This window comes from Phocoena sinus, chromosome 7 (assembly GCF_008692025.1).
Source record: "Phocoena sinus isolate mPhoSin1 chromosome 7, mPhoSin1.pri, whole genome shotgun sequence".
Classification (NCBI taxonomy): Eukaryota; Metazoa; Chordata; class Mammalia; order Artiodactyla; family Phocoenidae; genus Phocoena; species Phocoena sinus.
Genome location: NC_045769.1, coordinates 68,001,683 through 68,013,259, shown reverse-complemented (window position 1 = coordinate 68,013,259; position 11,577 = coordinate 68,001,683).

The window sequence follows — 11,577 nt, the reverse complement described above, 5'->3', positions numbered from 1 at the left end:
ATAAACTAAATACTCCCTGAAGTCTTCTGCCCGTTCTCTGTGATCCCAGACCTGGCCCTTGATAGGGTAGAAGAATTCATTGTCTAGGACACAAAAGAGATAAATCGATTCTGTACTCCTACAAAATCACCCCTTCCCATATTTTCCTCTCTTTGGTCTCCCTCCATCAGCTTCATTCCAATCTCCTTCAGCTACAGAGAGCCTGGAATTTAATCCCTATTAGACTACAAAGGATGCTGGACACTTAAACACCTGTAACAGAAATACTATATTTGACATAATACACCAATGTATCTTCCTGCTTAGTCATCTTCAGAGCCTGGTGATGCAGCAGCTTGCTTTTTGAGCACATGCCTCATATGCCCAGATCTTAAGCTTTCTTCCACTGAGTTGACAAACACAACACCTAGCATTAAGGCTAAGCCAACAGGATAAGAGATCCTTGAAGAAATAGGCTGTGACTAAATTGAAGTGCTTGCAGGGAGGAAGGGCAAGTAGAAAATAGCTTTTCCAGTCTAAGGGAATGGGTAAGAAAAACTGACAGAGCCAGAGGGGACAAGGTCAGATCTGTGCGTCCTCACCTCCCCTCGTCAAAGGTGGAAAGTCCAGAAAAAGGAATGTATTAGAAACACTCAGATAAGTGTAAGATAACCTGGGAACACAAAAGTGTGTGGCCTGGGGCTTCCCTGGTGGCGCAGTGGTTGGGAGTCCGCCTGCCAATGCAGGGGTCACGGGTTTGAGCCCTGGTCTGGGAAGATCCCGCATGCCGCGGAGCAACTAGCCCCGTGAGCCACAATTACTGAGCCTGCGCATCTGGAGCCTGTGCTCCGCAACAAGAGAGGCCGCAAGAGTGAGAGGCCCGCGCACCGCGATGAGGAGTGGCCCCCACTTGCCACAACTAGAGAAAGCCCTCGCACAGAAACGAAGACCCAACACAGCAAAAATAAATAAATAAGGCAAAATTCCTAAAAAAAAAAAAAAAAGTGTGTGGCCTGCATCCTGAGGCCTCTGGTCGGAGCCAGCTTGTTGACATACAAATATGGTGCAATGGTGAAAAGGATGAGTGAAGAGGATTGGTGAGGTAAGTAAGATCAACATGGCACTCCTGTCATGCCCTCTTCCTTGGCTAGGAGCTCTTAGAAGGTGTTGAGAGATCCAGGGGGCTAATAGAGGCTGGCCTGGAGCCTGGACCAAGCGCTAGTGTGTGAGGATGCCTCAAATGCAATAAGCATCCCGTTGCATCGTAGTGGTAACAAGCACAGGAATCATTCTGACCCAGTAGGATCCAGAAGACTGCACGTGTATGGATCACTGGCACCACTATCCCTTTCCTTCACAAGTTCACATAAGCCCCTACATGCCCAAAAGCCACACTGTAGAGATAGAAATCTAAAAAGCTGAACATTTACTTGAAAGAGACTGAATCATTTAAAGTGATACATGGGGCAGCCTGGTGACTTCATCACCTCTTGCCGTGCCGCTCACAGGTGGGAGCTCATGAGGATTAGAATGATTCAGCCATCCTTGTACTGAGCACACAGAAGCATCGAATAGAATATGCTTATTCTTCACAGGGCACTAAAAGGGATGATCAGCCACTGCTTGCTTCAGTCTGGAGAGAGAAAAGAAAAGAGTGAGGAAGTTGGTACCCAACCTTCTGATTCTGTGTAGTTGTTTCCACGCTCACTCTCTTTTAACTGTCCTCTTTCAACTTGACATGGTTTGGCTGACTGTAAATTAGCAGAGGTTTGGCTGACGAAGCAAGGGTGGCTCTCTTTGATGTCTTTGGTTGTTAAAGTTTTTTTAGTTAAGAAACAGTCCAGCAGCTGCGGGCTTCTTACCAAAAAACCAAACCACAAAACCAAATGCCATTTTTCAACAACTTATGAATCATTCCTTTTACCTTTTCATTCTAACCTCTGTCTGAAGCTAGTTTTTCCTCTCTTATATTGCTTTTCCCTTTAAAAAAAAATATGGCACCTATAAAAACTTGCCTGGGCAAAAGGAGAGAGGGAGATGTATTACAATTAGTTCTAATTAACCAGGACCCCCCTCGCAGAAAAATCGGTAAAGAAATAGATGATATGTACAATACTATAATCCATTAAGACTTAATTGATATTTATAGACCAGTAGACCCAACAAATGCAGAATACACATTTCAAGTGCATGTGGTATATTCACCAGTATAAAGCATTTGCTGAGCTATGAAGCAAACCTCAGTATATTTAAAAGATTTGCAATCATACAGAGTATACTCTCTAACTGCAGTGAAGTCAAACTAGAAATTAGTGACAAGATATTGAGAGAAAATCTTAAGTACTTGGAAATGAACACACTTCCAAATAGTTCAAAGGTGAAAAATCACTAGGGAAATTAGAAAATGATTCAAACTTTATGTTAATGAAAATACGTCATATGAATATTTGTTGAATGCTGCTAACATAGTGCTTATGGGAAATTAACATTGTTACCTACTGTTGCATAACTAAGGGTGACTATCATCAGGTTTTTCAAAGGTTAGCCACTTTCTCTAATTTAGAGAAAAATGTCAGTGGAAATATAGGCAAATCTTGAGAATGTACCTAATGTGCGTGTAAAAGGGATTTTTAAAGTAAACACTAGTTTTAAATGTGTTGTAACAACATTTGGGGATACATTTTCTTCGGTGTTTAAGCATCTCTGAAATGTTGCTGTAAATCGATGAAAAATGTGGTATTATACCCAGATGTTTGTTTTTGGTGAGCATTTAATGGAATTCATTAATGCATAAAGCAGAGTTAAATTTACGATATACAGATGAAGAAACTTACCTATTTATATAGCACCTAGTTTATTGATATTGTTTGGTAGAAACATCCCCATAGAGCTAGTGCTTTTTACATTCTAAATATTCACAACACAAACTAAAACAGTGAAAGTATTGTGCAGATGGAAATTCATTTGTTTAGACACTGGACTGAACTGAAGGGGAAACTAGATAGGTTTTTCTGGGTGTAATAATTAGTAAATGTCAGTAAGTTTTATAAATACACAGTGGCTTTTTAGGGCTTTTAGGGTACCTAGGATGTTTTTCTTTGTGCTTTCTGATATTTGAGTTCACAGATTATTAGTATCATTTGTTAAGCAGAGAGGGGATTTGGACATGTGCACAGGGCAGCTTCATTAGCTAAATTACAGCCAGAATGTCCTTTTTCAATATTTAACATTGATATTTTTCTCCTCTATAAACCCAGGTCAAACCTTACCTCCTTCAGGCAGACTTCATTAAAATCCACTCCTGATTCCCAAACATAGGAGCTCTTACCTTCCTGTTAGCTGCCTAGTCTCTTAGTTTATTATGGGTGGTCCTGTCTTTATTTGTACTTCCCATATTCCTTTCTGATATATATGTCCTTGATGTGAGGCACTCAAAATACCTATCATGGTGATTTGTACTTAGTAAGTGCTAACAATACTTGTGAATAAATAACAAATAAAATAATATGGATGACTAACCTTTACTGACTTTTCCCTATAAGAAAAAGATCCAAGGAATGGAGGTAACAGACTTCCTATAGTTTGTTCTTATCAACCCTAAAGAGAGGTTGAGTTTTGCGGCTGCAGTGTTCCATGAGAGCATCCTCTGACCCCATGATTCCTTGATGCCAGCTTGAGAAGTACACTTAGAGTTCAACTAATACATACATGGTATAGTGGAGGGCTCACCAAAATGCAAGGAAGAATGGTTTTCACATTTTTAAATAATTGAAAAATATCAAAAGAAAAATAGTATTGTGTGATGTGTGAAAATTATATATAATTAAGATTTTGATGTCCTTAAAGGGTTTTTGGAACAGATCCACACTTATTTGTTTGCATATTGTTTATGGCTGCGTTCATGGGAAATGAAGTCAAATATTTGCTATAACAGAAACTGTATGATTCACAAAGCCAAAAATATTCACTATCTGGCTCTTTTCAGAAAAGTTTGCCAAGCCCTGGTATAGTGAATTATCATGTCAATATGGCACATCAAGTTTTCTCTTTAACATTTATATTGTGTGAATCTGATAAAAAAAACAAATCTCATAGGCAGAATGGTTTGGAATATACTTTTCTGGGGAAAGACAGTGAACATATCCAATGCTGCATGTATTTTACAAGGCTATAGATTCTACCTCGCATGGATCACTTTGTTTCATGACCTCTGACTTCACAGTGAATTTTGGATAGCAGTCATAAAAATACAGGATATAAAACTGTAGGTGGATTTGTGTAATTTCATCAGTACTGTTTGAGTATTAATTTACTGTTGACTATGCTACTGAGTGTAATTAATAAACAGATGAAAGCAAAGATGACATATTTTGAAGCACCTCTTACTTGGTAAGCTCTCAATAAATAAGAGCAATTTAACCATTTTAAAAGCCCTTAAAAAATAATACAACAGTATTTGTTCTACCCTAATGTAGGGCATTTTGTGCTCTGTGGATGATGTGGAGGGATAATACAATTGTGAATTAAAAATGGGAGACACAGACAAGAAGAGAACGAGGACTACAAAATAGGAGTTTGAGGGACAACATTTTTTCCTTTTAACAACAAAGAAGCAGAAATTGTTATTACTTGGTTGGCTTTTCAAAACAAAATAATGATTTGGGGTGATTGTAATAGTAAGAACTCAAAGAAAATGGAGTGTAGCTAAACCTTTAACAGCATTTTTTTCTTTTGAAGTCTTTTGTGGGGTTGCAGAAAAGAGGCTGGAGGAGGGAAGCTGTGAATTGGGAAGGAGGTTGATGTTCAAACCCAGCATCTTCCACGAGGTTAAGAAAGGTTTAAGAACAAGGTGAAACATATAAAAATCGCTCACACTAATATTTTTTAATGAGTTCGACTACTCTGAAAATATCATTTAGATAAGGATAGATAAGGAGTACTGAGTGTGAAATTATGAAATAGCAATTTATTTGTAACACTTGGAATTGTCAATGCCCACAGTCCATAATATATTCCTTTTCTTAGGAGAAACATTGATCAAATCCATCTGAAATCGTTATAAATTACACCCCAATAAAGGATTTTACTCTTTTTTATTCAGATGTTGTTAGTTATTATAATAAATTATCTTGAAGCATTCAGTCATATTATCAACATGTGGCTTCTCCTTTCCTCTCTTCCTTCTTTGAAGGCCTTCTCTAAACTATAGGCTAGAACAAAGGAAAGTCTCAGAACCTTGTGAAAAGGATTATGTGGTCGGCAGAATCCTAAAATGCTACCTTTCCCAATCAACCCTCAAGTTTTCCCTCTTAATCCTCAGGACTATGAATGTGATGAGCTATTAGGTCTGTGATTATGTTATGTTACACGACAAACGGGACTTTACAGAGGTAATTAAGGGTAGTAATCAGTTGACCTACAATAGAGAGACTGTCTAGTTTGGTCTAACTGGATCACAGGTGCTCTTTAAAAGCAGAAAGTTTTCTCCAGCTGATAGAAGAAAGGAAAGCCAGGAATAGTTGAAGTGTGAGAAGGATTCAACTCACTGTTGCTGCTTTGAAGATGGAGAGGACTAGGTGAAAGGGAATACAGAGAGCCTTCAAGAGCAGAGGCTGGCTGGCTGTCAGCCAACAAGACCTCTGACCTACAGTTGCACAGAACTACATTCTGTCAACAATCTAAATGAGTTTGGAAATGGGATTCTTCTCCAATGCTTCCAGTTAAGAGCAAGTTCCAGCCAAAACCTTGATCTCAGAATTATGAGATCCTGAGCATTGAACCAAATTGAGTCCACCAGGACTCGACCTACAGAATGGTAAGATAACAAGTGGAAGGTTTTAAGCTGCTATGTTTGTGCTAATTTATTATACAGCAATAGAAAATGAATATAGATTGTACATGTACTCTTAACTGTTGATATTTCAAGATATAGACTTATGGGTGTAGGATATGGATCTTAAACTGTCACCACTTAGACAACTGTCAGATGGTAATAAAAGACTCAGGATTTTCAATATTCTTTTTAGCTCTGAAGAGGACAACTGCATGAAAGCAGACTGTGACCTAATATCTAAGATCCAAATAGGAGGGAAATCTTATTGTTATTATTTTTAGTGTTCTTTCTTTCTGACTGAGTATATGAGGAAACCTTTTTTCTTTTTCTCGATCTCTCCCTAGTTCTTAATTTAGCAGACTATGCTTTTGCAAACTGAAATAAAACATTCTTTAAATGGTAACATTCTCCCTAAGGCTTTGGAATTCAGGAACACACACTTTCCTGAGTCTTTTAGCGTTTATTATGGGAATGATTGTTAATTGTACTAGTTCAATAAAAATCTGTTCTTATTTTTACCAGGACATAATTGGATAAATTGATTGTGCAACCCAGACAATACCTGGAAGTGTCATATATGAGAGTAAATCTCATTTCTCCAGGTCTGACAAGCCCACCAGGAAAGAACAAAGGTGAAACCAATACCCATAAAACAATCCCAGAAGATTGGTCTGATATGCATTCAAGAGTTTACAGGCTGTAAATAATGTCACTCTTTGGTAGGCCAAAGATCCCACTGTATTTTAGGGACCTTGAGGAGAGATGAATTTACCCAAATTTATAGATCTTACAGGTGCACTTGGTTGAGATGAATTTCTTGGTTTTGCTTTCTTAGTCTCAAATAAAATAGTCAACATGAACAATGTAAAAACTATATCTGGAATAATATTAATAGATATATTATTCCAGATAATATAATCTGAAAATATAATCTGAGATTCTTTATGAAATTTTTACAAAAATTAATTTTCTGACCTGAGTAATTTTTCAATGCTATTTGGCTCTAGATTAGCTGACCACAGCAAGCAGACTTATCTGGTTAATTAACACCTCCTGCTATACCCACATGTCAAGATAAAATGAGACCAGCCTCCTTTTGTTTCCAGGAATAATCTTTGGGAATTACTTGTTTTTTGTTTTTTTGTTTGTACATTTGTGAGTTCAAGTGGATTGGAAAATATTTTGTGCCCACTAAAAAGAATAAGTTTTTAAGATCCTGCATGGTAAATTTTGGTATTTCTGCCCCTGGAACCAGATTTAACATTTTGTTTTCTTAATTAATGAGCTAAATAAATCTTTTCCACATGTTTATTGTGTACAAAAAAATGTTGCCTGCCATTCTAGTAAAAAATCAATATTGCCCACTGCAGCCACCCCCTGATGGTGAGCCCTGGGAGGCGAATTCAGGATGGAGGAAAACAGGATACTGTCCCTAGAGGGTTAAGATGCATACCTAAAGGAATAATTTCAATTAGCGCAGACTCTTTCTTCTTCCCATACATAGAAAAGCACTAAAATCATTAACTTGAGATGTTTGTCTTTTGTGATTAGCAGTAATCTTTTGGTGTTTGACTACATGGGTTTTTGTTTGTTTTGTTTCACTTTTGATTTTGTTTTTCCCAGCAAAAACTCCTATATATCCTACCTCTTCCCTTACCTCTTTGGAGCAATTCCTCAGAGCTCTCTGAAAGGCTGTCTCCCAGGCTATGGTCCTCAATAATGTCCCCTAATAAAACTTAACTTGCAAATTTTAGGTGGTGCATTTTTCTTGAGTTAACTTTGTATTGCAGTCATGTTTTCAACTTCTTGAAAATGATACATTATCAAAAATATAATTTAATCCACTTCAGTTTGCACACTTAACTTTTTATAATTTAAGTTTGATTGATAATTTTTAACTTTGAGATTTTACTACAACATAAAGATTGTTTAACTTTTCTTTTAAAACCATTAGCTTTTAAAATTTTAAAGGAAACATGCTATAATCTGATGCTTAACTTGCTCTTGGTCTTGGAAATTTCTATAATGTTAAATGAGAGGAAAAGATTATATTTCTCTAAATCAACTGGTTAATTTAGGTTATCACTCTGTTTCAACATAAAAATCACCAGATCTATTTCTTGCTAATTTGTCATTGTCTTACTTGTCTTAAATTTACAACAGTATTTTCCAACCAGTGAATTCATCGATAGCTTTGACATCAACATTCACTTAGTCAATTTTACATTGAAGAAACCTGAGAGAGCATGCCTTTTGAGTATAATATGCTACTTGCTTAGGAGCAACTGAAATTGGGTGAGAGCTGGTACTAAAGAAGAGCAAATATCAATGGCTGAGTGTAGAATGTGGTCAGTAGGAGCAATAGGTAGATAGTGATATTAGTGAAAAGAAAATTATTTTAAAATTATTTTTCATGAGAAAAAGGAGCTAATTATTTTTAGTAAATTGCACATGGAAAAAGAACATGAAATATGTATATATTTTGCTTTCCCTTTGGATTTCTTATAGAATGTCTTTAATTTTTATGTGCACAATGAAACCAGTTACAGTATTTTAAACGACTTGAACCCGGATCAAATTATATTTTGTCAAATAATACTGAAATTATTCTTGCCTGCCTTATTCTGGAGAGGGATTTTATAAGATGGATAGAATAGTTGATCTTGGTTAGTCAATAAGTCTTCGTGACCATCAATTTTCCCCAGTAAGTCTTAGACATCAATCTATAATTTAAGTAATTACTATGGTATTAGCTTAATTGCTCAGCCAGGAGACCCTTCCTAACCAGTTACTGACAAACAAAAACAACAACAGGATATAACTCATTTTCATTTCAAAAATAGCAATTAAATTCAGCAAATGACAGGTTAAATTTCTTTATTACATGATCAATGCAAAAGCTGAGATCCTGTTACCAATGGCATTGAACTAGTCTTTCCCAGATGAACATAGAATTAAAAGAAGAAACTGCCATTAAATAAAAACAAGATATTTTACATTGTTTTCCAAGAAAATATTTTAATTCATAAATATTACATGTATTAAAGGATATCCTGGGAATTCCCTGGTGGTCCAGTGGTTAGGACTTGGCGCTTTCACTGCCACGGGCCCAGGTTCGATCCCTGGTCCAGGAACTAAGATCCCATAAGCTGCGTGGAGTGGCCAGAAAAAATAAAATAGAAGAGATATCCTGATTTGTACTTTTTACCTGCAGTCACAGGACTGTATATTTGGTTGGTGTTCCATTTGGAAACAATTTAGGATATCAGTTCCTAAGCTGGGTGTTGGTTGGCCACACGAAGAATATACAGGAAAGTATATGCTGAATTTCACTGAAACCATAGGAGAAGAAGAAAGTAGACTAAACTATGTGTATAGTTTTTATACATATATATTTTTATATTTGATACACTCCAGATTATGTTGAAAGCCAACATTTACGTAATTATAAAAGCTTATTTTTCTTGTCTACATAGCTTTTCTCAGAAGTGTAGACCCTAAGACCCTCGACGGAGCTGAAATTCTATCCTGTCCCTATAATGATCCGTGTGAAGTCACATGTGAAGAATTGATTAATTAGGTTGGTTTCAGATCAACCACAGTATTTTAATTCCTGGTTAGGGATGATGTATCTGCTTTAGTTGTAGGGTAAAAAATTCATTATTATACAGATGTGCAAAAAAAAGTGTGGGCTTTTATTTATCTATAACTGATAAGCGTTCTTGGACGCTTTACACAAAGTATCCCAAGGGATAGAACACACAGTCAACCAGAGTGGTGGCCAACTTCCTGCATCCATTAATTGATTCTTCCACCATTCTTTTATTCCACCCATCCCCTACCTCCCACCCCCCCATCCTGCCCCCTCCCGTCTCTAAATCCTATCCACTGAGATCATACTCCTAAATTAACCACTTATGCTTAATTAACCATTGGTCACAGGCTTTGCTTTATGGAGAATTCAAGTGAAGAGTTTTTTTTTTTTTTCCTATCTTCTACCACTTCAGCTGTCCAAAAGGAGTTGATATATCCCAAGAATCCAGAAGACTTCCTGGCATCTGACAGGTTCTCAACAAATATATGTTGAAATGAACTGAATGTAATTTGGTTCTCTAACTTCTAAATCAGGTATGTAGTAGGAATTTGGAACTTCAGTGCCAAAACACAACTATCAAAATGATACATAACCTCATAGGTCATTGAACTACACCATAGGGGAGTTCAAACAGGAATAGAATAGAGAGTAGGGTTAAAGAGTTTGCATTCAGGAGGCATACTGCTTGGGTTGTGTATCACTTTGCTGCATGTATAAACTTGGAAAGTTCTTGAACTTCTCTGTGCTGCAATTTCTTCATCGTAAAAAGGGGATAATAGTAATCTCTAATTCAAAGAGATGTGAGGAGCAAATGAGTTAACGTATATAGAACATACATGGCATATAGTAATATGTTTGAATATATAGAACATACATGTTTACCATTGTTTTTGTTATTGTTATTATTAATTTCCACCACACATATTATGGAGACCCAGCACCAAATTAAAACAAGTAGACATTGCCAGATTTTAAAGAAATCTAGCCCAAATCAACCATTTTCTTATATCTCACTTTTTTAGTTACAATTAATATTTACTCTAATAAACATTTAAATATAGAAATATATAAAGTTCCATGATATATTTCATTGCCACAGCCCAGCTGGTTTCATTTTATTCAAGCATAAGTTCATTACTTTGCTAATAATATCAGCCCAATTTATAAATGAATTAACCAATTCATGATAGATACTAAAATTTCATCATATGCTACCTTATACTTGGGCCCCAATGCCAGATGCAGACAACAGCAACGTATTTTGCTACTCTGAAGCTTATGGACACAACATCAAACTAATTTTCAGGATCCTGAAATTTCGTCATTTGTGAAGTGGAGATTGCCATGCCTACCCCACCATGTTTGGGGGAGAATCAGATGTCACAGTGTTCATGAAGGGGCCTAGCACAGCCTCTGGCATGTAGTTGAAGATCAATAGCACTAACTGAAATCAGTGCTCATTGGAATAACACTAACTGGAATCTCATCCCTATCCCCACTTCTCTGAGTTTGGTGCTATAATTTTTCTTAAGAATTCAAACACAAATTTTAGCCCTACACATGTCTCATTAGTACTTGGCAATTGGAACACTTTCATGAAAATAAATGTTCTGGAGATGTGTGTTAGAGATTGACACTTTCATGAAAATAAATGTTCTGGAGATGTATGTTAGAGATGGAAACCTTTTCATTAGCCATAACAGCACCAGTTACAGAGTTATTTCAGCTGCATTCAGTTTGTAATTTAATTTAGTAGGTCATAATGAGAATTACTAAAAGCAACCAAACCTGCGTTCTTTGAATTCTTTTAACTTGGCATTATGTGCTGAGCAAATGGGCTTATTAAGCAAGCTGCTTGTAAGGCATGATACCTTGCTTCATATACTAACCTGTGATTTACAAAGTTTAAACTTATAAGACATAAGTGCTAAGTGTTATTTTTAAGATAATAAAGATAAGGTAATGAATGGAACATTAGACTTTGTGTTAAAAAATTAATCTCTAACTGGATGACCTTGACTTAACCCTTCTTTACTTTGTAAGTCTATAAAATATTTGGTTATGGCAAGGTAGAAGGAGATTATAGGAGATATCTTCTCCTATTTCCTTCACTGGTATTTATGCCCAAAAACTCTACAAGGAAGGTTCTATATACATTCAAGACATTGTT